Source organism: Malaclemys terrapin, chromosome 3 (assembly GCF_027887155.1).
Source record: "Malaclemys terrapin pileata isolate rMalTer1 chromosome 3, rMalTer1.hap1, whole genome shotgun sequence".
Taxonomy (NCBI): domain Eukaryota; kingdom Metazoa; phylum Chordata; order Testudines; family Emydidae; genus Malaclemys; species Malaclemys terrapin.
Window position 1 is genome coordinate 142,066,834 of NC_071507.1, and position 26,464 is coordinate 142,093,297.

A 26,464-nucleotide genomic window follows, 5' to 3' on the forward strand; every position below is an offset into this window, starting at 1 on the left:
GAAGAAAAAGACCCAAAAATCGGGACTGTCTCTATAAAATCAGGACATCTGGTCACCCTAGCAGTGTCCCACATAATTATGACTTGAGGCACTGTGGCATTAAGAAAAACAGCAAATATTGCAAAACTCACAAGAAAATGCTGAGAATCACAACCCTGAGTATCATAATACTAAAAGCTGAATGGCATGCTGCCATGGATGCAATGTTCTGTATACTGAAGTTGTTTTTAGTTTTAGACCACATGTCACATCCTCATATTGGGGCTTAAGTGGGTCTCCTGTGGTATAATAGGCCTTGGGCAAGCCCTCTGGACAGGGTAAGTTACTAGCAGACACTTTGGGCCCGATACTAATACCACTTAACCTAGAGTACATCTGGATTAACTCCACTTCACTTTATCATGCATCCATATAGGCTCTGATGCTGTAAATATTTATGCAAATACTTAACTGTGAACACATGCATAAGCGTTTGCAGGATCGGAGCCATGATAAGTACGGGTGAGATCCTCACCCCCACTCCACCCCCTTTAGACTTATAGACTTTAAGGTCAGAAGGGATCACTGTGATCATATAGTCTGAACTCCTGCACGTTGCATGCCACAGAACCTCACCCAGCCACTCCTGTAATAGACCCCTAACCTCTAGCTGAGTTACTGAAGTTCAAGACTTCACCTTACAGAGACTCCACCATTTACACCAGTTTAAACCTGCAAGTGACCTGTGCCCCATGCCTCAGAGGAAGGCAAAAAACCTGCATGGTCTCTACCAATCTGACCTGGGGGAAAATTCCTTCCAAACCCCAATTATGGCGATCAGTTACACCCTGAGCATGTGAGTAAGACCCCCCAGCCAAACACCTGGGAAAGAATTGTCTGTAGTAACTCAGAGCTCTCCCTATCTAGTGACCCATCACCGGTAGTAGGAGATATTTGCTGCTAGCAGTCTCAGATCCGCTACATGTCATTGTAGGCAGTCTCATCATACCATCCCCTCCATAAACTTATCAAGCTCAGTCTTGAAGCCAGTTAGGTTTTGTGCCAGCACTGCTCCCCCTGGAAGACTTCACTCTTCTGATGGTTAGAAATGCATCATTATGCATTTGGTTATGCTGGGTAAAGGGGCTGGAGCCATGCAAAGGGTCCTTAAAGCCCCAAATTCCAGCTAGGGGAAAATTATCCTGGCAGATGCACCTAGAAGACAATCATAAAGCTGTCTTATGAGGAGCCCTTTCAAGCCCTGGTATGGGGGGAATGTTGGAGACTGGAGAGCAGCATGTAGCACTGTGAAAAGAACAGGAGTACTTGTGGCACCTTAGAGACTAACAGATTTATTAGAGCATAAGCTTTCGTGGACTCCAGCCCACTTCTTCGGATGCATATAGAATGGAACATATATTGAGGAGATATATATACACACATACAGAGAGCATAAACAGGTGGGAGTTGTCTTACCAACTCTGAGAGGCCAATTAATTAAGAGAAAAAAAACTTTTGAAGTGATAATCAAGATAGCCCAGTACAGACAGTTTGATAAGTGTGAGATTACTTACAAGGGGAGATAGAGTCAATGTTTGTAATGGCTCAGCCATTCCCAGTCCTTATTCAATCCTTTGTGCCACAAGTACTCCTGTTCTTTTTGCGGATACAGACTAACACGGCTGCTACTCTGAAACCTGTCATGTAGCACCATGGACATTCTGGGCAATGTTGTTGCCTAACAGCCAATCCTGGAGCAGCTGCTGTAACTTACACTGGCCCCCAGGGCTGTCTTAAGTTTCACAGTGTCTGTATGATTCATTCTTACATACATATATTATCGTATATGATGTGAATTTAAAATTTTATAAGAGCACAAGATGGGCATCAGGCGATTATTTATTTAGATTTCTAAACTGATAGAAATACATTTATTACTTTCATTCAGTTTTTTAAACACTGAAGAGTAGTGTTGCTCTGGAAAGTAACTATAAAGATAAGAGCCAGCTGAATAATTTGTTGCAAATGTTGACTTTTTTTTTCTGGATAATTTTGTGCCTCAATTTTCTATTTGACTAACTCTGATAAGAGTGGCACCCCAGGTTCGATATTTTTCTTTCACTGATTTCCATATCAAATTTGCTCAGCTCGCAGGAAGAGATTTTCTCTTACTATCTACCCAGCAAACTGCACCTGGGATCTGAAAATCATACATCAGTGTGCCCTCAGTGACACCTGTACAACCCTGTTTGCCAGCAGTGGGTTTACACAGGTGTAACTGATTAGAACTGAGAAAACAATTCTGTTGATGCATAAGAAAGGCTAGAATCCAGCTCACTCTCTCTTAGCTGTGTTATCTCTGCAATGCAAGAAGAATTAAAAATAAACATTTATTTTGCTTTCAAAAGTCTACACGTATTCCTTGGAATACCCTCAGGGTGCAGATGGGTTGGAGTAAAAAGATACCATTTTTACACAGTCCTTTTCACAGACATCTCATTTTAAAAAGCATGTTTAAAATCCTGTTTCAACCACCTTTTGCCATAAGCCTAGTAAGTAAAAATACTGTGAATCATGCTATATGCAGTGTAGTTGTTACATGCTATAATAATAATGAGCATGCCAGTAAACAAGCAAATAAGTTTGTTGGTTTATTGTTGGATGCTACTTACTGCAATAAAAATCACTTAGCGGTTGCTGAGACAGACCCACTTTACACAATATTACTTTCCAACATACAGTAGCTGAAACTTGGTTTCAACACTGGTGTAAATTGGGTAACCCTTGAAAAGGTAGAGCCCCAGGAATACACTTCTAAAAAGGTTTTGGGGTGTACAAAAGTTGTGCTGGAACATGGAGTGCCTTCGGTGCCAGACACTCACTCCAGGAGTGAAATCAATCCTGCAACCTACAGCATTAAAGTTGTAAACCCACAAGGCTCAGGAAATGCAGAGATAAGATCACCTCACTCTGCACTCCTCTAATCCCTCCCTATTTGCTGTCCTCCTCTCTCTTGCTGGGTAGCTCTTGCCATACCCCTGCACGGAATTCGTATATGCAAGGGCGGCAGAGGGTCTTTGATTATATTAGTCACATAATAGTAGGCTATGGAAATATTGGGGAAATATTGATTGGACTAACATGGGTTAACCAGGCTGAAGTTTTAGACTATTTGTATGGTACTTGTTATAACTTACATGGGAAAATGGATATGAGAGGTTCTGCAGTGCCCTCTATGGTTATGTATACACTACAAGCTCAGGGTGTGAGTCTCAGTTCACATGCTCTCCTCTGCGCTTACAGGTAAATACTCATTACAGTCACTGTCACATGTATTGAGAAAATATATACGCTGCGGAGTTATTTCAAATGGACTGCCCCCATCTCTATCTTATTTTGAAACCAAGTGTTTTGCCTTGTCTACACTGGGTAGTTCTTTCAGTTTAATTTAAGGTGTGAATTCCAGCTGCTACAGTTGTACTGGTGTATGAGGGGTATATACTGCACAGTGGCACTTGAAAGGCTTAGCTGGAGCTAGAGAGCTTAATGATGGCACCTGCTTGTATCTGGAGGATGGGCCAGGCCCAAGTGAAGACAATGCCCAGCTGGGGGAGGAGCTAGGGTGACCAGATGTCCCGATTTTTGGATCTTTTTCTTATATAGGCTCCTATTACCCCCCCACCCCTTGTCCCGATTTTTTACACTTGCAGTCTGGTCACCCTAGGAGGAACTGAGTAGTGAGCATAAAGGAAGGAAGCCTTGATGAGAAGAGGGCTTCAGGGAGAGAAGGGAAGAAGTATGCAGTTCCTCCTTGACTGCTACAGAGTGGAAGAAAGGCCTAGAGAGAGGCAGAGGTACAGTAAGCCCTGCGAGGAGCTGTGGGAAAGGGGCTGAAAGAAAGCCAAGATAGGAAGAAGTCCAGAGAAGCAGTGAGAAGTCAGGGGGAGCAGACCTTAGCTGCTCACCACAGGGCACCCAGAGGAGAGGAAGGGGATGGGTTCCCCTACTGGCCATTGGGAAAAGTGGCGCTGACACCAGGGGGAGAAGAAGGACTGCTGAATTTGGAGCTGGGCCACGTGGGAGAAGGCCCTGAGAGGTGTCGCTCTATGCAAGAGCAGGAGGACAACCCTGCAGATCCTGGGAATGGATGAATAGACAGCAGAGGAGTGAGTCTGGCTAGGGGTGAAGAGTTATGTTTTGCTGAGTTTAGTTTACTGGAGTCTTTGTTTACCCCCATTGGGGTAGGACTAAGCATGATTTGAGCAGAGGGCTGAGTCAGGAGTACAGGCAGACAACTGCAGGGCTGGGCCTGCTGTCAGCCGGGGGCACTAGGCAAGGAGTCTGCTACTCTGCACCCAGCCAGGAGGAGGTGTGGTAGCAGTGAGTGCATTCTCCCACACAGTTTAGCTCCCCAGGTGAACACTGGTAGAAGAGTGGCTTTTTTCAGTGTAGTTTATGTCCCTGGGGAAGGGGTTTAAACTAAGCTGCAAAAAGCTACTTTTATACCAGAATAAATGTCCCCTGGGGGTTATAACTATATCAGTGTAACTGGTAAAACATCCCCATGCAGACAAACCCTTCCTGCGGAATGAGCCCTCTCCAAGTCACTTACAACCCTGTGCAATTAATCCAAGAATCACGGTTTTGCCACAGCATCTTCCCACGTGGTGAGGCACTCGACATCCTACTCATCTGATCATAGGGGCTTAGTGAATCCCCACCCTGTCTGAAGAGTGAATTCCTGGGCCCCAGCAGTGTGGGGTGGGCTAGTGAATTGCTGCCTGTCTGATAGGTGAACTCTCTTATTGTCAGTGGGGCACATGCAGAACAGAGGGCTTGCTGGGGCTAGGGAGTCACATCCTTTACAAACTGGAAAATGTCACAGGGAACATTTTGTCTTGAGGAATCACCAAGGAATTGGCCTTTTGCCAAGCCAGTGCTGTCTTATGGTTCGTGTTGCAGCTTTCCGGAGGATGTGCTACACACTGACAGTTCAGGCTTCTGTGTCTCGTCCTTTGTACTTGCTGCAGGCGCGGTCAGCAAAGTTCTTGCCCAAAGCTTGCTGACCATGAGACTCCTCATTCCCCTCCCTGACCATGAGACTCCTCATTCCCCTCCCTCAGCTTGTCCTTGGAGCAGCTGCACTTTTTCCTGAACGTAAAAGTGTGAAGAGTGGTTTAACCCTTTCCCGGAGAGGCACAAGCTGTGAATAGTGGTGAAGTTTCACAACCTGCTGATAACTGATACAGGGAGCAGGCCTGTTGACTGCACTTATGCAGTCACTGTTCATACACTACAGAGCCACATTTCAAAGGGTGCCTTTGAACTACCTGATGCAACAACCTTTAGCCACCACATTAAGTTAAATACTGTAAGTCACAATAAGCAGTTTTATATGCTATATTAATAATAAGCCCTTTACACCAGTGATTCTTAACCAAGGGTACACGTACCCCTGGGGGTACGGAGAGATCTTCCAGGGGGTACATCAACTCATCTAGATATTTGCCTAGTTTTACAACAGGCTACATAAAAAGCACTAGTGAAATCAGTACAAACTAAAATGTCATAGACAGTGATTTGTTTACACTGCTCTATATACTGTACACTGAAATGTAAGAACAATATTTATATTCCAAGTGATTTATTTTATAATGATATGGTAAAATGAGAAAGTAAGCAGTTTTTCAGCAATAGTGTGCGGTGACACTTTTGTATTTTTATGTCTGATTTTGTAAGCAAGTAGTTTTTAAGTGAGATGAAACTTGGGGTGACTCAAGACAAGTCAGACTTTTGCAAGGGGTACAGTAGTCTGGAAAGGTTGAGAGCCACAGCTTTAGACTAGCAAATAAGTGGTTATATTTATTGTTAAATGCTACAGGGGGCACAGGAAAGGATCCTCCCACTGATAGGGCCCTTTTGTGTTTCTACAGCCTTGAATCTAGCCAAGGGAGAAATCCCCCGGCTTCAGCTTTGCACACAACAGTTTATGTTGTCCAACAAGGCCCCCGGCATGGGGGTATATCAGGCATGGGGGTTGGGCCAGGAGCAGGGCCGTCTCCAGGGATTTGGCCGCCCCAAGCAGCCCCCCCCCAAAAAGCCGCGATAATTCGACGGGAGGTCCTTCACTCCGAGCTGGAGTGAGGGACTGTCCGCCGAATTGCCGCCGAATAGCTGGACGTGCCACCCCTCTCTGGAGTGGCCGCCTCAAGCAGCTGCTTGGTAAGCTGGTGCCTGGAGCCGGCCCTGGCCAGGAGGGGTGTTTTGGAGGTAAGCAAGGGTAAGACTACAGCATGTAGTGTTGCAGCTAATATTGGTGGTTCTTCCACCCAGAGGCAGCTGGGGACAGGTTGCCATAATTTAGGCAGCACTGTAGGGCTACCCAAAATGCTCTGGGGGCCAAACTCTACAGCAGCCCAGATAAGAAGGGTGCAAAGATAGTTTAAGGCTCCCCCAGCCCCCACTGGGCTTTGCGTTCTGTCCCGCATAAAAAAATCTGTGGTGTAATAGATCGGGGGGGGGGGGGGGGGGAGGAGAGGGGGGACTAGTGAGACACAAGCTAGACATTGAGGAAGCAACTGGCATATTTTCTTATTCTTGAGAAATATCTTTAGAATAGTTTGGTTAGATTTTTGCTGGCAGTTCTTTGTCAGTAAGGTCCATGCACTTGTTTACAAATTCTCAAGTTAAAATCGTATTCCGGTATTTGTGGATACCACCCAACAATTCATCCTGTGGAGTAGTTTAATATGTGCATGCAGGTGGTGCATCTTGTGCCAAACCACTTCAATGAGCTTCCAGTCTGGTGATCTGTTAAGACAAAATTGCTTAATGAGAATAAGGAATGCTGCAGTGATTGCTAACACATAGTAATGGTATGCTGGCTATATACTCACTGTGGTGGAATTTTTATCCATTTTATTCTTCCTTCAGTGATGAACGCAGTGACCAATGTGTATTTAGGCCAAAAGGCCACTCATCTGTAACAGAAATATTAGGCACCTCAGGAGACCAGTCATGATGTTTTGTGTGCTTTTATTACATTAACAATATTTATTGAAAGCATGAACAGCTGTACCACTCCTAATACTCCCATGGAATCCTGACTGCATATGAATTAGGTGGTACTCACCTTGAAAGAATCTGCAAGATTTTTAGTTATTTTCATACCATCTTACAAATGGGACTGGTTTCCTTGTTGATTTCATTCTTGAAGAAGTCAGTTTTCATGATTCCTGCATGATCACATACAGAATGCTAGTTAAGAATTCTGATGATTTTCATATAGTGTTATCAAATTGTTTTCAAGAAGTTTAATAAGTGCATAGAAATACCTTCAAAGTTTAAGAGTGGCCCCTTTGTCTTCCGTGATGTAGTACGTGTGCACTTCCGTGGGATGTTCCAGCCCTGGTTTCATTTGAACAGGCCCCTTTTCCCTAAACCAGTGGTTCTCAAACTTTTTTTTCCGCGGACCACTTGAAAATTGCTGAAGGTCTTGGCGGACCACTTTCCAAATGTTGTTTGTACCATTAGCTAACTATTGTAAAGCACTTTGGATAAAAGCACTATATAAAAAAACCCTTAATAATTACGGGTTTTTTTGTTCTACAGATAAAAGCACACAACTCATATTTTAATATCAGTAGTCTGACCTTTCTAATGTAATGAATGTGCCCTCTCTCCACTGCTGCAACAGCCCCTGAGCTGGGGGTGGGAAGGAGCAGGGTCTCCACCTTTCTCCCCAGCCATGGCAGGCCCCAAGATGGGGCTGGGAATGACGGAGGTCTCTCCCTCTCTCTCCGGCCACAGCAGCACCAGAGCTGAGGCTGGGAAGGAGGGCTGTCTCTCCCCGGCAGCCACAGCTCTGGACCTGGGGAAAGTTGCCTTTTTCTCTGGACGCAGCAGCCCTGCACGTTCCAAATTCCCCCCAACCCCTCTTCTCACCCCACTGCCCCCTCCCACCTACCTCCGATTCCCCCCAAGGCCACCACCTCACCTTACATGTGCGTCTTCCCCTGGGTCCAGGCACCTAATTAGTGGAGCTTCATTGTTTTGTAATAGTGGCCCTTCATTGTTTTGTGTGCAACCGCCTAGGCGCGCACCTTAGAGGGAACTATCCGCGGACCACCTGAATGGAGCGCGTGTCACCAGACTACAGTTTGAGAACCTCTGTCCTAAAGAATATGTTCTTGTTTCTGTGTATGTGAACTGTGGTGTCATCAATGACTACATCATTCTGAAAGGTTTCCTTTTTGTGATTCATTCAAGTGCCTGTTGGATTTTCTTGTCTGCTCTCTTATCTTGTGAGTGGACAATACCTCTCCTCAATCAAAGCAAAAATTATCAGTGCAATCGCACTTGGGAAATTAGTACAGGGACAAAACATAAAAGAGAACAAATTTTGCCATTACACTGCTCAGATTCTCATTTTATTATGTCTCGCCATAGCTTTGGCCATTCCTATATTGTATTACATTAATAGGTGTTGTTCCAGTCCTTATATTAAATTTCCATTGAAGGTGATCTAAAACAACCGTTATCTAGCGTCCCAATTGTAACTGTAGGAAAAAATGCAACAAACATCCACAGCAACACTGATGAAAACCACAATACATTGGATATGGCATCATCCAGTGGCATTGCCAGTCCAGCTCCGTTCCAGGAACGGGTAGCACAGAACATTCATCTGTCACTTTCCTGAACTGGGTCTTTATTATAAGGATTTGCTATAACTTTTCCATAAATTGGAGGCCTATTAAAGTGACTTTTGAATGGGATGTCGGGCTATAAAAACACATAAAGAGAAAGTTTCAATAGTGTGGATTATCACTACAAAACCTCAGAGTCCTCCTGCAACTCGGTCAAGAGCAGACAATATAACATGGATGCTCTGTTTTCACCCCAGAATTTATTGTGACTCGCAAGTTACTCCTAATTTTTAGTTGTAGCTAAATCTGTTCAAATTCTCTTGTCAGTGATAAGGAGCAGGGAACTATGATGTCTTTAATTTCCCCACTCCAATTCTCTATCATAAAAGTTAAATTTCTGAGAACAAAGGAACAAGAAAATGGGACAACATAAAACTACTTACAGAATGTAAATGGAAGAATATTAGAACTTAATAGTCAACCGGGGATGATGAATTTAATTTAAATTTGTGGCCATCCAAGCTCATTTTTAGTGGAGACAGATGAAGTCTGATGGATTAGGGGTTTGTTCCCAATTTTGTCATTGATTTAAGGGGTAACATGGGCCAAGTGACTTAAGACAACGTTTCAAAGTTGAGACCTAAAGTTAGGGGCCTGAATTCATATCAATAAAAGTGGCATGATTTTCAGAGATGCTGAGCAGGTCACCTTGTCACCCTAATAGAGGGGTGGGCAACCTTTCAGAGGTGGTATGCTGAGTCATCATTTATTCACTCTAATTTAAGGTGTCGCGTGCCAGTAATACATTTTAACGTTTTTAGAAGGTCTCTCTCTATAAGTCTATAATATATAACTAAACTATTGTTGTATGTAAAGTAAACAAGGTTTTTAAAATGTTTAAGAAGCTTCATTTAAAATTAAATTAAAATGCAGATCTTATCAGTTTAGTGTAGTGGTTCTTAAGCTGGGGTGTATGCACCCCCTGGGGGTGCGAGATGCCCTTTCTGGGGGTGCAAGACATGCGAGATTTTTTTAGAAGGTAAATCATCGAAAACACAAATTAAGCACAGGCACATAAGTACAACTACTTTTTCACCAAACCTATGTATTTATTAACATTATACATTTTTTAATAATTACTGTAATATACAAATAAAGTTTTTAAGTTTTCAAGTTTTTAAGCTAATTATAGTGTAAATTTTGATAAGGGGTGCGAGAACGTATTTTGAGAACCCAAGACAGTCAGCGGGCTGAGCGGGGCCAGGTGTAGTGTATTAAATTGCTCCCCATAGGAATGTGCTACTTACGGTGTAGTACTTATGGCTGCCAGTCCTGATGCTCTGAGTGGCATGGTAAGGGGACAGGGAACAGGGGTGATTGGATAGGCGTGGAAGTCCCGGGGGGCCTGTCAGGGGTGTGGATGGGGTTGGGGCAGTCGGGACAGGGAGCAGGGGGACTTGGATGGGGGGGTGGGGTCCCGGGGAGGCGGATTGGGATGGGGGGATCCCAGGAGGGGCCAGTCAGGAGACAAGGAGTGGGGTGGGGGTTGATGGGGGGGTTCTGAGGACAGCAGTTAGGGGGCAGGGGGTCCCGGAGGGGGCGGTCAGGAGACAAGGAGTGGGGGGGTTGGATGGGTGAGGGTTATGAGGGGGGCAGTCAGGGGGTAGGAAGTGGGAGGGGGTGGATAGGGGGCACAGCCTTCTCTACCCAGGTGTAGTGTTCCATCTGCCGGCTTCTGCCAGCCAGGGTCCCGGCTGCCAGCCCCGCTCAGCCCGCTGCCGGCCTGGGGTTCCGTTCACCCAGGCCAGCAGTAGGCTGAGTGGGGGCGGCAGCTGGGACCCCGGCTGGCAGCAGCGTGCCAGTAAAAATTGGCTCGCGTGCCGCCTTTGGCACGCGTGCCACAGATTGCCAACCCCTGCCCTAATATATTCTCTTGGGCTCTGACATCAAAGCCCATAGATGTCAATGGAAAGACTCCCCCTGACTTCACTGAATTTTGGGTCAGAGCTTTGCTGCACTGTGGCCCCAATTCAGCAAGCGCTTAAGCAAGTACTCAACTTGTAGTGTGCAGGTAGTTCCAGGTGAAGTCAATGGAAGTACTCACATGCTTGAAGTTAAGCATGTGTTAAATGCCTTGCTGAATTTGTAGCTGGGGATGAATTGTGCTGAGAGGGAAAAAATCAAAGATTACTGGATCAGGCCCAGTAGTGCTAGGTGTTGTATAAAGACACAAAAAAACATTATCCCTTCTCCAAACACCTTCCATTCTTGTTTGTATGTCCTTCAGGAGATGTAGTGGTAGATCCCAGATGATCAGATACCCTGAACCTATTTTTCAGGACAGATTTTGAATTGCATCTTGAATGAATTGAATTTCATCTTTGTGCATCACATGAAAACTGTTGTTATTAGGAGCATCTGACATTTTCCGTTGCTCATCATCACACCAAATGATCGGTGTGACAGGATAAAGGAGACACAGATTACTCTAAAAAGCTTGTAAAGTAAATTGCAGGATATTTCAGCCTTTCTTAAAGGTGACCTGAAAATGTTTCAGTAACTCACCCTGCCCAAACTTTACCAAGCTCAAAATTACATTCTGAATGCTCCAGATAATCAGATCAGAAGGGGATTTCAGCATGTAATTGATTTTAAAGACACCTTTCTATTTATTTCTGTGCCATCCAAGCCCATTGTGTAGCAGCAGCTCACAGTCTGAATGACTCCTCGACACATAGTCTGCCGGTGATGTTACATCAGAGGTACGTCTCCTGCAGGATAACAGTGCCAGCCTACAGGGCCTTCAATCATCCAGACTTTCTGCAAAAATGCAGGATTTTGTAACCTTTTAAAATATATGTTATACAGTCCTGAGAACTTTACCAGGTAGCACAGTTTTCAATTCCATCAACCACAGAATCCATACAGGCTCTGTACTGCATCGCACGGCAGGGCATTATTGGGCTTAAGAGCTGGCAATCTGCACTGGTGCTGTCCATCACAAGTTGTTTAAAAGGATCAGCTAGGTGGAGTGAATTTTAAGATGATATGCATTATTCCCATTGGATGGGGTATTCAAAAGTGCTTGACTCTGCTCCCATTGAAATCAATGGTTAATTTCAATAGGAGCAACACAATAGGAGCAACACAATTTAGCCTCCATATTTTCATCTGAGTAAGGGGTAGTAGTGTAGTGCCTGATACTTTGGAGATAGCAGAGAAGAGAAGGGCCCCAACGATCTGTCTGCTCAGTTGCCTGAGACAGAAGAAAGGGCCAGATTTACAAAGATATTTAGATGTCTAGGGCTGCAGATGGTGCCTGTAGGAATTTAGAAAATCACCTAAGTAGTTAAGGTGCCTAACTCTCATTGATTTCAATGGGAGTTAAGTGCCTATCTCATTTAGGTGCTTTTGAAAATCCCACCAGGCATCTATGTACAGTGTCTTCAGGCACATAAACACCTTTGTAAATCCTGCCACTAGGTGGAGGCAGCGTACACAAAAAAATCCTGTTTAGTTCCCATGGCCAGTAAGCAAAGAGTAACACCTGCCATCAGCCCCAGGAGAACAATGAGCCCAAAGCCCACTACTGCCAGGATGGGCCACAGGGCCATAAAGGAGCAAGTAGACTCTATCAAGCTTGGAGAGGAGGGCTGCTCCAGGAGAGGGCTACATTAAGACCCACTGAGTAAATATAGTTATGCTTATTCAGACTTTATTTTGTTCTATTTGTGTTCTCATCTGCAATGTGCCACTAAAAATCTGCTTTTATTTTATGCCATGAGTGCAGGGGACTGGACTAGATGACCTCTCAAGGTCCCTTCCAATCCTATGACTCTATGAATTTATTTAAAATCACTAGAGTTGCATGTGGACACTGGATTTTCAAAGCCATTTCAGAGATTTAGACACATATGTTATTGTGTCTAAATCCCCTACTCAGCTTTGTAAAGCTCAGCTGGAGGATGTTAAACTGGGTACAATTCAGTTGGGAGGATCCGTTAAGGTGCTGAACTTGGAGCTCAGAAGAGGCTGAGTCAGAAGCAAAGCAAAGGTTTTAATACGTGACCAAGGGCATCAGAGGTTGTGACTTCGTACCATGAAGGGCACTGTGAAGAAGCTGGCAAGAGCCTGTTTCAGCATGGGGAAAACCAAATGACCTGAAAGTGTTAGGTCTTGTTAAATGTCCAAAGAAGTTTGTGCTAGGATTACAACGCAGATCTTATAAAACCAGCAGGCTTTGCACCTTAGTATACTGAATATGACAATCTTTCACCTTTGGAAATAAAGAGGATGGCAGTTCGGTTTTAGAACAGCGGCTCTGACCTGAAGCAGTAGCAGTCTTGATGCAACCCAGTGTTAATTCTTTACTGAAAATGAATTAAATTGCCTGCAGCTATGCTTGCTCCTTAAGACCCAACAATACAGATTACCCGGCACGCTTTGACATGTTCCTCTGACCTGAGGACTTTAAGACACATTATGATACCTTTTAGCTCTGGAAACATTGTTGCTTTTATCCCAGACTCCCACCAAAAGAGAAAAAGTTGACATACAGACACTTGAGATTAGTGGAATTGTCGGGTGCTGAAGTCTGTACGAGATATCATTCAGTAATTGACAGCCTGAAATGTTAGAAATCTCGACGCAGCAAGACAATGCTTTTGAAGAGGCCTTTGCTTGTCAGATTAGTGTTGAGAAATGATGACATTACTGAACCTTATTAAAAGATGTAATATTACCAAAGGAGGATAATTGATACTAATGCTGGTACCAAATGGAGCATCTGAAAACTGCTCATTAGTTTTTTTGTTAGGAACAAGTCTTCATTTTGTCACCACTTCAGCACCTGAACGATTCCATTCATCTCTCAAGTGTCTGTATGTCAGGCTAGGTCTACACTACCCGCCTGAATCGGCGGGTAGAAATCAACCTCTTGGGGATCGATTTATCGCGTCCCAACGGGACGCGACAATCGATCCCTGAATCGACGCTCTTACTCCACCAGCGGAGGTGGGAGTAAGCGCCGTTGACAGAAAGCCGCAGAAGTCGATTTTGCCGCCGTCCTCACAGCGGGGTAAGTCGGCTGCGATACGTCGAATTCAGCTACGCTATTCACGTGGCTGAATTTGCGTATCTTAAATTGACTCCCCCCTGTAGTGTAGATGTACCCTCAGTGTTTGTTTCTCTCCTGGTGGGAGTTAGGGGAAACAGTAGCAACATTTCTAGAGCAAAAACTAGCATATGAATTGGAGTTAGCATTCACAGGTCATGGGAATATGTCACAATGGGCTGGATAATCTGTCATGCTGGGTTATAAGGAGAGAGTGTGGCCACAGGAGAGGGAATTAATTCTGTTCATTTCTTATGGGTACCCATTTTACAAGGAGTGCTTCCCACTGTTTCAGTGAGGGAGGTTTTAGTTGAATTCCATGACTGTGTCAAGAAGCCAACTATTGACAAGAAGTAGTGGAGCACACCTTACCTTGATTGAAATATCAAGTGCCTCGTAGCTGATGCCGACCTGAGTGGGCCATTGCCACGTTCACCCATAGCATGAACAACCTGAGCACAAGGAAGGTGCTGCCAGCAGCACTGCTCAGTGACCTTGTGGGAGGTGTCTGGGTAGCGTGGAACTGTGGTCTTGTTTCCCCCGTCCCAGTGAGCAATGGCAGGTGATTACAGAGCTGTTTTTGGAGAAGTGCCCTCTGCAGCTGGTAGTTGTGCCCCTCACTGCTCCTCTGGAGGCTCCTACCTGTTTGTGGTCTCCTCCAGACACCACTCGCTGAGGGAGAGCTGTTAACTACCAGTCCTACAGCAGCTCAGCCTGTTCGTACCTGAGCCCCAAGTGAAGGATGTTATTTAGAAGCTACACATTACAGTCAGGCGAGACAATGTCTTTAGAGACTTGAAGATGAAGGGATTATCGTGAAGTCCAGATACCTACGGTAGCTCAGTAACTGCCTGTTTTATAAATATTCCCTTATACTAGGCTCTTGAGTAGTTCTTTACGTGGATACAAATCTTCCTTCATCATATGGCTGGCAGTGAGAAAGCTGGATAAACAATTTTCAGAAGAGCGAGGACTTTGGAGAAACTTGTGAAAATGCCTGTCTAAATTCTGCAGTGAATAGCATTGAACTGCTAAGGAGCCAGAAGAAGGGATACAAAGAAATGTGTTTTTAAGGCCTCCCCCCTAAATCTAGTGGCAGTTTTGGCAGCTTCTCTGAAATGGCATGGAAATCCATGAAAGCAGCACTTTTGTGCTCATTCTGATCTCTGCATGGAGGGGTCCTCTATGTGTGTATCCCGCCTCCTCTCTGCAGAAGAAGCTGCTAAGGCCCCATCCACTCCTCTTCTCATCCCCCTCACTTCCCGCAGACAGCTTTCGGTATGGTTCAGGCTCCATCAGAAGAAAGGGGTAGAGTCAGGTCAGAGGAGAGGGGACATGCACGTTGTCTCGCTTCCAGCTTCATCATAGATGTTCTTTCAGGCAGAAGGCTGTATTAATTTTTCCATTGAGTTCTCTTCTAGTCCCTCAGAGCCGTCACAACTAAGGAGGAGTTCTTGGCAGCATGGCTCAATGGAACTACACTGCTGGGGGAAAGAAGAGGCTGCCAGCATATATGGGCCTCCAAGCTAATAGCCTTAGGCTCCCATGGATCCTGGGAGAATCTGGCTCTAGCTATTTAGGGTCCAACCCTGCATTCCTTGCACATCCCAAATTTCTTTTAAAATCAACTGACCCCTAAAATCCAGTGGCCTTTCCCTATCAGACTATAGCAATTCCGAAGTAAATGAAACTTTGAGCCTATACATTTTCAGCATCACTTTAAAGTTCATGCTGCATTAATTTATCCTGTGATACATATATAGCCATAATGTACATAGAAGCTTTCTTCTCCCCGCCAATAGCTTAAGATAGTATCTAGTATCTAGCCCAGAATGAAAACTTGTTGCTATAGCTGTACTAGCTAGTAAGGTTCTTCAAAGGCCAATACATAAAATTTCTTGCACTGACAGCTTATGCACAATCTGCTTAAGATACCCAAAATAAAAATTACTTGCATGATTTGCTTATTGAAGTTAGCACTTATCAATGTAAAATTCAGTTTCCAAGAGAACACATATAATAGACTGAAGACAGGCTTTGGTAGCGATATCTGCTTGGGGTTAAATATACACAGCCTTTCTTTAAGAACAGACATCACATGCACACAATATAGAACGGTTTTAAGGTGAGACCTATAATATCCTTTGGTTTTCCTAGTAAAATACCCATTGTGTGCCTAGCTGCAAAACAAAAGCTCAGATATGAACTTATGGAAATGTTATTACTGTAAATACCACCCTTGTATTAAAATCATTGCCTGCCACGGTGCTGTTGAGAAGGCTCTCGGCTACAAGTCTAGCTCTGATAGGACTATTTTACCTTGGATCTTGATCTTACAGGAACCTCCTATAGACTAGCTGGTTCGAACCTGCATTTCACTAGACACCACAGGAGAACAGGTAAAATGAAGCTGCACTGCATGTTAAAAAAATGAGATTACACAAACTCATTTTAAACTCTCTTTTTAAGCTTTCTTTACAATAGGGTTTGGAGTATAAACTCCAAGGCCACATAATCACAGGTGTGCTGGCCCCTCCTTCTTCCTCCACTTACCTTCCTTTCTAGTTCCTGATAAACTGGAGCAAATGCAACCCCCCTGGCACTCTGTGAAAAAGAGGGATTGTGGGCTCCCTGTACTGGATCCCAACATCATGTTGCTCAATGGAACAAGAAGTAGTCGTGGCCCTCCATGCTCACAGATGTAGGGCAGGGGAAGGCAGGATTGACGTCACCTGGTCTAAAACATATCCCATCAGTGGAGGTACATGTGAGGGATGGATATTGGTCTATTAATTGTCAGGACATATAGTTTGTGTCAGATCTTTGCAATCGAGGGAAAATGAGCTTGTCAATGAAAGTGTGTGCAACAAGATCTTCAAATCTGAATAGACCTGAAGGAGCTTGGGTGCACATGCATCTAAACTCCCCAAATTATAAGAAAAGATGTACAGTATATTAAAAAAGCCAAGTTAATAATCTTACCAGTAGATCTATAAAAATAGCTATGTAAGGAAAGCTAAGCAATTAGAGTTAGGGAAGATATAATTAGCAATAGTGTAGTCCTCTTCCAGTGATACACTAATAATTCAATCTAGCATTGTTAGAGCTGCCTTTAAAGAGACACTAATAGTTTACTCCACTATTTTTAGAGCTGCCAAAATACCCATTGGCTCCAGTGGACATTCTGAATGCACAAGCATGCAGGAGCAAACCCAGAATCACATATGGCAGCTGTGAAGTGGGTAGGAGGGACGTAGTTGGCCAAATTCACTATTGGCATAATAAAAATATTTCTTGTTATTAATATACTGCTGTGAATGGACGGAGTCCCTATTCTTTCCCCTGAGTCAGTGTCTGAACTTGCTCCCTTCCTGGCTTCATCGGGAATGCAAAAACAATAATACAATATAAACCTCAGCCTGAACTTCCTCCCTGAGCATGGCTGGCCCTAGGATTTCCATCCGGGACTTCCCCTTCTCCTCTGTGAGAGGATGGAGCTGCGCTTGCCACAATGAGTCAGCCATCAACATTTCAGCAGCTTTATGAAGGTTTCTTCTGAGATGTGTTAACAGGGTAGGACAGCAGAAGACCATTCTGTTACAAGTACCCAAATGTGTCTGAGACCCTTACAGACACTAAGAAGATGAGGGCCCTGAATAAAAAAGTTGCACACACTAATGCCAATAGTGAATTTGTCTCAGTGAGTATCTTGACCATTTAAATATCCAAATCCCTTCCAAAAAGGGTATTTTTATACAGGTGACATTTCTATATGGCTGAATTGCTTTTATTTCTAACTTGGATTTTTTTTAACTCTATGTGAAATTCTTTAAATTAGATTTTTTTTGTTTCAGTCTGCAGTATTTCTGATTTTTAGTATCTTGTGCGCTCCCCAAAATGGAGCAGCTGGGAAAAGTGGGGTGAAACTTGGAAGGGATCACAGATGTATTCTGGATCCCAGATATATCGTTGGTGAGTGGAAGAAAGAAGTCAGTTTAATAAAGTTCAGATTTTAATTTTAGAGGGGCTCATAGCTTTCTTTTCAGAATCAGGAGATTTAGAAATAAATGTTACATTTTGGACCTGTCAGCTTTGATAGTGTTCCTTTAAAATTATCTGTCAGGTATTTAGATTGTTGACATTAATTTATGGCTGGTATTTGTATGTCTACTGTGAAGATTAATTTTACCAAATAAGAGATCTACTGGGATAGATCATGTAGTAATGGGGATGGAGATAATGTTTTCCTTCTCAGGGAGTGGTCAGGAGCCTGGTCCTCCACAATCTCATGTGTCCTAAGATCTGCAAGGAAAATCCAGTGTCTATGTTGATGGTTTGCTGCTTCATGACAGTTCCTAGAACCTCTGTCAGTACTGCTCCATATGCAGCCAGGCTGGCAATACTGTCCCATATGTGCTTGGTCTTTAGTTTGTCTGTCAAGAGCTTCTGAATGCGTGGAGTAGGAATTAATGCTTATAGGCTTAGGATTCAGGACCTGGTTAGGCAAAGCACTTAAGTGTATGCTCAACTTCAGGCATGTGAGCAGACCTGTTGAAGTCAATGGGACTTAAGCATGTGCTTAATGTTAAGCATGTACTTAAGATACATATTGAAGCATGAAGTATTTCCCTGTGGATTTGTCATAGGATGATGTATAGAGTTGCCAGTTCTCATGATTTCATTGTCAGTCTTGTGATACTTGGTGTTTTTCTTAAAGCCCCAACTCCTGGAGTCATGTGACTACATGATAATCTCAGCTTTCTTTTTTAAAAGTGTCAGAAAAGATTGAAAATGTGAACCCTAAGGGCTCAAAACCAGAAGGCAAATAAAAAGAAACCAAAATGTATTACCTGAAAAAATCTCATGATTTTTGGAGTCAGTCTCATGATTTGTGAATACAGGATTGGCAATATTGAATGTAAAACAAATAGTTGCCCGTCCAGATTCTGCCGTACGTATCCATGTCCCGCTAAATCCACAGATTCCCTTCTGCCCCATTCTGTGCTACCATGAAATGATCCCCACAGTGTCTGAGGAAGTGGGGGATGATGTTCATTTTGGGCCTTTGGACTTAACAGATTTTGGACCATTTTTGCATGTCATTCTTCATCTTCATATTCCTTCATGGCTCAAGTGGATGATAGGGCACAGAAAATACTTAGCGCAATGGTATCAGTATTTTCACCTGTGGCACACCACTCAGCTATTTCACTTTTGTTGTCTAGGTCCCTAGGCTGGTAGGGATGTGCAATTTAAAGGAAAACTGCCACTTATTTTTCAAACCGAATAATCACTTCATCTAGGTATAAGAATAGGCAAGCCACCACTGTAAAACAAAATGGAATAAACACTGCTCAAAGGAAATTGCAATGCAGCCTACTGGCTAACAGTGGACTCATAGCTTGTCCCCTATAGTTTGTGACCAAAGAAGTATTTTGCAGCATCTGAATGGGTGCAAAGCTAGAGGATTTCACAGTGGTTTCAAAGGGGTGGCCATTAGCTATGCCATTATTATCCTCTCCTGACGTCTCTTTCCTAACCCCTTGGTGAGAATAATAAACAAAGCCATTTATACTGCTTGGAGCAAAATTCAACATGCAGTACTTTTTGTGTGTCTTTCCACCTTATATTAATTTTAGCTATTATCTGGTTTTGTGCCCATTCCATACAGAAGTGTCTATGTTGTCTCTGAAATCCTATGTATAAACTATATTAGATATATATATAGCATGAGTACAATATAAGAAATGTGTTAGTTTAGTATTCAGATATTGTTATTCAATGTTCTCTTTGTAAATACGGATCCAACACATTATTTTCACAACTTCTAACAACAGTATATTCAACAATCCTGTAAACATTCTCTCAAAATGAAGCAAGATGACAGTGGCGCTGTTCAACTATAATTATCTAGGCTGACAAGCCATCCTTAACACATGTGCCCTTGAGTGTTCTTGCAAGGTAAAACTGACATGACATTCCATTGCTTCATGGCTGGGTGACTCAGTTAAGAGGACCTCAGTGTCACCGTTAATTTTGAGTTAGCCGACTCTTTTCGGTTACGGGTGTTACAAATCCAGCATTATCGAAGTGCAGTCTCCTCACACCTGCCATCTCACAGGACCACCGACTTTGGAGGTGGAAAAGACAAAACCTATTAGCTCATGGACCCTCCCTCCCTGCTAGTGAGAAAATTTCACACTTTCAGTAGCATTTTCTCGGTTGAATTTTAGATGCCACATTAATTCCATTAATCCCACCTCACAAATCAAAAGCATAAGGCTAAGAACAAAAGGAACTTTATAGTAAGTGAAATGTCTTATGCTGAAGGCTCTCCAGCTGTTAGACAACCAGCACACACACCAACCCTGCCTGATTACACAGTGCTGGATCAACTGTTTAAGCCACGATCCGAGATACATTTTTTTACAGTAACCTGCTTGATATTACACACACTGCGTGTTACTCACCTTCGAAAACCAAGGCTCTTCAAGGCTCCCGCGGGCTTGAGCCGCGCTGCTGTCATCACAACACCACGGTCTGTTGTGCTGTTAAAGTGACATGCCCTCTCCTTGCTGATTTCAGCTCCAGTCTCCCAAAGCCAGATCCCTCCAAGCAGAACCTCCAAGGGTCTCCTAGTTCTGTGGCAGCCCTAGGAGCAGGGCATGCGGCAGCAGCGGGTCCCGCCCGGTCACAGCCCAGCAGCTGATAGAGCTTCCTACAGCGAGTTAGGTGTTTGGAAGCCTTTTACATCCACTTGGGAAGTCGCAGTGGGTCCAGGAAACACAGTGTAATCTGATCCCAGTCTCTGTCGGAAAAGGGAGCCAGCTGCCAAAGGGGAGGGGACAGAGGGGCGCAAAAAGACAAAGAAGCAGGAGGAGGAAAGAGAGGTAGTGCAGGTATGAGTGCCAGAGAGGAGAGGAGCAGCGAGCTGGGGAGCTGCTGGTCTGACTTCTCTCTAGCTGCTCAGGCTGCGAGGAAAACTCTGCCGGGGAAGCCTGTACCAGCTGCTGCCAGTCCCACCGTGGACACTAGGGGGCACCGCTTCCCATTCAATACGGGTGGGAGGAGAGCGGCAGGCGGACCAGTCCCGGTTTAATCGCTGGTGCCTGCGCAGAGCGGAGCTGCCCAGGGCAGGGAATGCAAAGCTCCCCCTTGAATCTTTGCGCAGCGCAGACAGTGAGGCAGGTTTTTGGTTCGAGGGGAAGATAAAAGCAGGGATCTGCCAGCCCCTGCCCCAACCCCCCAAATCCCATTGCTTAAGTCAGTAACAGCCCAGCTGCTCTGAGTGCACCCAACAACTCCAGTCCCCCTAAGCAAATCCATGGTTGAGTGACAGCTGGATCCTGACCACTTTGGGGCTCCCCTCTCCCCAAATCCACGGCTTCAACGGGGAACGAGTTTAGCCACTATTAGGCTACATCTACACTACAGGGGGGGGGTCGATTTAAGATACGCAAATTCAGCTACGTGAATAGCGTAGCTGAATTTGAGGTATCGCAGCCGACTTATCCCGCTGTGAGGACAGCGGCAAAATCAACCTCTGCGGCTTCCCGTCGACGGCGCTTACTCCCACCTCCGCTGGTGGAGTAAGAGCGTTGATTCGGGGATCAATTGTCGAGAGGTCGATTTCTACCCGTTGATTCAGGCGGGTAGTGTAGACCCAGCCTTATTCCAGCTACATGATCTGCACACAAATGCATTACCTGGGTCCTGCCAGATTTTGACCCTCCTCTGGCAAATTGGCATGCCTAAGCCACAGACTGTGTCTATAGCCATTCCTACTGCCTCTTAAAAACTTGGACTCCCTCCGCAGAGCAGTAGCACAAGAACTCGGATCTGGCATCTGGATCCTGCCAAATTTTGGTCATAAACCAGGCAATTGTAAATTGTGAACCATCGAAATGAGAACAAGTGTTGCTTTTACTACTTAAACAAAACAAACAGAAAACTGGACCCCGACACATCCTGGAAACTTTGATTTGGCACCTGTATCCTGCAAATTCAGCTGATTTTTGGCTGCATACTCCCCAGTTTTGCCATCTAAACTTGGTATCTATGTAGCTATTCCTAATCCTCCAGACAGGGCGTGTTTAGGTAGGAAATAATATCACTGGCAAAAACAACAGTTCAGTTGGAGGGTTGGCAGAGTGAGTGAGTGAAGGGTAAAGAGCAGAGACAGGACTCAGAGGCAGAAATGTGCTCAGCTGAAGTGAAATCAGTGGAAGTTGATTTGTATTTGAGAATATGACCCAATATTTTTTTAAAAATGTGTTCTAGCACAGGCAAAACAGGATTTCTAGGGTCAGTATATAAACCAGGCTAAAGCACCTAAACAACATTGCTAGACCCCTTCCTGGACTAGCATCTGCTATAATTTTTTAAAAGGTAGATAGGAAAGATCAAATTAATAAGAACATTAGGTAACATAGCTGTACTCATAATAGCTACCAAAGTAATAAGTTTTATAAGAAAATAACTTTGTATTCATCTTTAATAAGAATAAAAACTGTACCTGGAACAAAAATGCCCCTTTACTTTCTAATTGAACCAATGAGTAATGCTTGCTTTGTTTTACTCAGCATATTTTTTTGTGCCTATCCAGTTTTCTAAAAAATTATTTGGGGTTATTTTAATTTATTTTACGTCTGTTGTATTTGTAGTTTGATCAATTTCTTATTACTTTTATGTGTCTAGACATTTCAGCTTACCCTTGCTTACCCAGTGATTTTTCTACCATTCCATTACAGGACCTGTTTCAAGTTGATGTATCTGAATTTGTGATGAAATTATCATGTTTTGATGGATATAAAGGATTAAATTGTCAAAGTGTTTTATAACAACACTTTAGGACAGTAGTCAGCCGATGGTTACTCATGTGCAGTTCCTATTGAAGTCAGTGGGAGCAACATTTATGTAGCTATGGCCAGAATTTGTCCTTTGATAAACAGCCCAGGGTTCTACTTGTTCTGTTTCACAACCATATTGTCTGAAATTTAAACATATCTCAATGGTATACTGCCAAGTGAAGTCAGGGGGAAAGCTGAAACAGTGTTAGAGATGTTCTGCCCTTTATATACATAATAATGTTTGGAAACGTCATGCTTATTTCAAACAGAAGATATGAGACCATAGCCTTCTCTCCACCGTGAGGGATGGATGGGATGAAACTTGCTCAAATAATAGCCAAATAAGGCCAGTAAGCATGGAAGGGGTGGGAGAAGTAGTACCTCAGAGAAATCTGTGACAGTTACAGACCATGGGGATATCTGCGTCAAACTATGAACTCTGTTTTCTTCTGAGAATGCCATTTGGCAATTGGAATCTTCATTGCGCCTTCACTTATAACCTCCATGTGGGTTTAACGTACCCAGGCGGTGGTGAAAGCAAGTCCAATCCTGGTGAGGTCAGTCTCTGCTGGACACTCTGTGCTCCTGCTAGGGTGCCAGACACTCCACAGAGGGTAACAGTAAGCTAGCCTGGCTGCTCTAAGGGTCCATCTATATTGGAGCTTGGAGGTGCAATTCCCAGCTCAGGTAGGCATATGCATGCTAGCGCTGATTGAGCTAACATGCTAAAAGTAGAAATGTAGCCACAGCAGCAGGAGGTGCTAGCCACCCAAATATGTACCAAGGATTTCAGGCGGGATCCTCCTCGGGTGGCTAGACCCTCCTGCTCCTTGTACCACCATGGCTACACCGCTGTTTTGAGAGCTTTAGCTCCATTGGAGCTACCCCGGGTATGTCTGAGCAAGCTGAAAGTGTAGATGTACCTTTGAAGCTCTGTTCTCAGGGATCCAGAACAGAGGCAGGAAGGTAGCAGGTCCCCTTGTGATGGCTTTGGAGCGGCCTGTAATGGTAGATGGATACTGTAACTGGGTTCTTGTGGTGCTTACCATATGCCTCTGTTGAGTTAATTCAGGATTGCTAGGAAATGTGCCCAGGAAGAGAGAGCTGTAGTAGATCCTTTTAGACTCTTCTCAACAAGCAACCAGCAAGAAAATACAAGAATCGTTCACTTTTTGATGCCCTGGCTCAGCCCCCTGCTGGGCCTGCCAGTTTCCCCCAGTGTGACTTGGTCCTGGTGGGGAGGCAGTAAAAAAGACCCAGGAGGGTTTAAAGAGAGAGAGACACTCCCTCCAGGAGTCACACAGGGTTTTGGGCTAAGGAGACGCCAGAGCCTGCTGTGGGAATCTGGAGGGAAGCTAGGCCTATTGGGAGTCCCCCTCTGGAGGATGATTAGAATGTAGGTAAAACAGAGGTTTGTGTAGATGTATGGAGCTGGTTTGTACCCAGCCAATGAAGGACCCATTGCCACATCCAGAGTCTCTTTCCAGGCACAATTTTATTTTGGGCAAAGCAGATCAACAGTCCCTTAGCCCCCCCCTGGGCTATAGCTCCCAGAGGATTCTCCCCTTTTTGCTTTTCTCAGTCCCTCCTGCGTCAGGGCCTACTGAATGATTCTTCCTTGCTCTTTTCAGTGAGCACGACTTCCCAGGGCTTTCTCCCTGCACGCCCTTCCCCCAGCAGCTTCCCACTGACTCCCCCTCCCAGGGACCTCAAGCCACCTCTCCCTAGGAACTCCCTGCTGCTGCTGCTGCCCCTTCCTTACTGACTGTCTGGCTCTTTATATCCCCAGGTGCTGCCCTGCCTTCTTAACTGGCCAAACTGGAACACCTGTTCTGGAACGAGTATTAGGGGTAGCCGTGTTAGTCTGTATCCACAAAAACTTCAGATGCCTCTGAAGAAGTGAGGTTTTTTACCCACGAAAGCTTATGCCCAAATAAATCTGTTAGTCTTTAAGGTGCCACCGGACTCCTTGTTGTTCTAGCACAGGGGAGTTGGACCTGCTTCATGTAAAGGGGCCATCCCTCCTCTGACAGCAAACCTTTTATTTTAAAATCCTTTTTTCTTGTGCTGGGTTTTGTTACTCTAGTTAAATAAACAATACTTTTGTTTTAAGAAGGCTGCTTTGGGTCTTGGTAATGCCCCGGTCACAGATTCCCAAAGGGAAGACTTGCAGATATTGAACCCAGTCAGACCTGAAGGGTAAGAACGGTTGATACACAGGGTACTGTAGCCTAGGGTGCAGTCCCAGAGTGGGAGAATTGTGGGATTCCACCCGGAGAGGTGAAGGTGTGAGACCTGAGGGAGTGCACCAGAGCCTATGGATGGGGTCAGACCCCACTGGGGACCCTCAGCAGGAATATTCCGCCCCCCCAGCACATACTAAAAAAGTGAATAAGGGGGCTCTTGAGCTGCTTCGGGCCCTAAGCAATAGTCTGCTTATGTCTAGCGCCAGCTCTGTCAGAGATGCAGTTATCCCTGCGACCGCAGCACTCCTAACTGCCTGAGCTCCAAGCCATAGCCTGAGAACTGGTTCCTTTCTTTCACTGAGCACCTCTTTAAATAAACAACTCACAAATAAGCTAGCATCCAACTCAGGTGCCTTTTCTTCCTGTGACACCAAGTGGGGAGCAGAGAAGCAAATCCCATTATGCAATTTGTTTTCATTAAACTGGAAAATATTCTTTAGCATTCTTTATATTATTAGCAACATAGCTTGTGAGGTTAACATTCAGACTTTTCAGAGCACTTTCTGTCTTGTATACTTATATTGTAAACTTTTGGGGATTAGGAGTGTTTCATATTATGTTCTTTCATAGTGCATAGCACCTGGGGACCTAGTTTAAGTTGGGGCCTTTAGCTCTACCTAAATACAAATAATAATCTATTTAAAGGTAATATTTATTTAGATACTCATTAGGCTGAGTGAGACATCTTGTCATATAACTATATAATACCATCTCTCCCAAGTAGTGATTACTGCATCCTACCCTCGCTCCCAAGCCATACTTCAAGTACAGCTACAATAAATGATTTCCACCCAATTCAGTCTAACTACTTTAGAGGATAGTATGTGGATTCATCCATCATTTACTTATTGAGAGCCTTCAAGCCAAACTTCTCAAAGTGCTGGATGATAAAAATATAGTTATAATATAATTTAGAACTTACTTGATTGTGAAAGAGCAATATTAAACAAATAAAGTATTCAAGGAAGCATTGTACTCAGACAATGGAATCTCAGTGAAAGGAACAAATATCAAGTCACTCAGAGCTGTATGGGTAAGAGCTTCTCACAGCTATGGTGGAGTGGCTGTCAAGAAAACATCATTAACTAATTAAGTCTTGTAATTATCTTTTCTTAATTTTAAAGATTAAATGAATTTCAGTTGTTATGAAAGGTGCTGGAAAGACAGCTATAGTTACTGAAATCAGGTGTCCATTCTCATCACATGTATACAGAAGAAGAATGGACTTCTTAGTGGTTAAGATGTTGGGCTGGGACATCTGAGACCCGAGTTTGATGCTCTTGTTCTGCCACAGATTTCCTGTGTGATGTTGGACAAACTGCTCAGTCTGTGTGCGTCAGTTCTCTAGCTGTAAAATAGGGATAATAGCACTTCCCTACCACAATTAGTTGTTGTGAGAATGAAGACATTATCATGAGGCAGTCAGATACTAGAGTAATGGGGGCCACATGTTAGATGGGCAGTATTGGCAAACCATTCCCACATAGCTCTAGCAATGTACCCGTACCCTAATCTGTGCACATTCAATCCTTGGCAGGGTGAATTTGTACATGGGTGCTGGACAGTGTGGTGAAATGGAGTGACCTTCTTTTAGATGCACTGTAAAGTGTTTCTCACTATGAAGGGAAA

At 44.2% G+C, this 26,464-nt stretch overlaps 1 protein-coding gene across 1 annotated transcript in view; it reads right to left on the bottom strand.

Moving 5' to 3' along the window:
* The window catches only part of HTR1E (5-hydroxytryptamine receptor 1E), a 42,838-nt gene extending 22,128 nt beyond the window's left edge, over window positions 1–20,710 (bottom strand). Inside the window, exon 1 of the mRNA XM_054021476.1 lies at window positions 20,211–20,710. The gene's annotated coding sequence lies outside the window, so the exon portion shown is untranslated. The remainder of the gene's footprint in view (window positions 1–20,210) is intronic.
* Window positions 20,711–26,464: the final 5,754 nt, after the last annotated feature.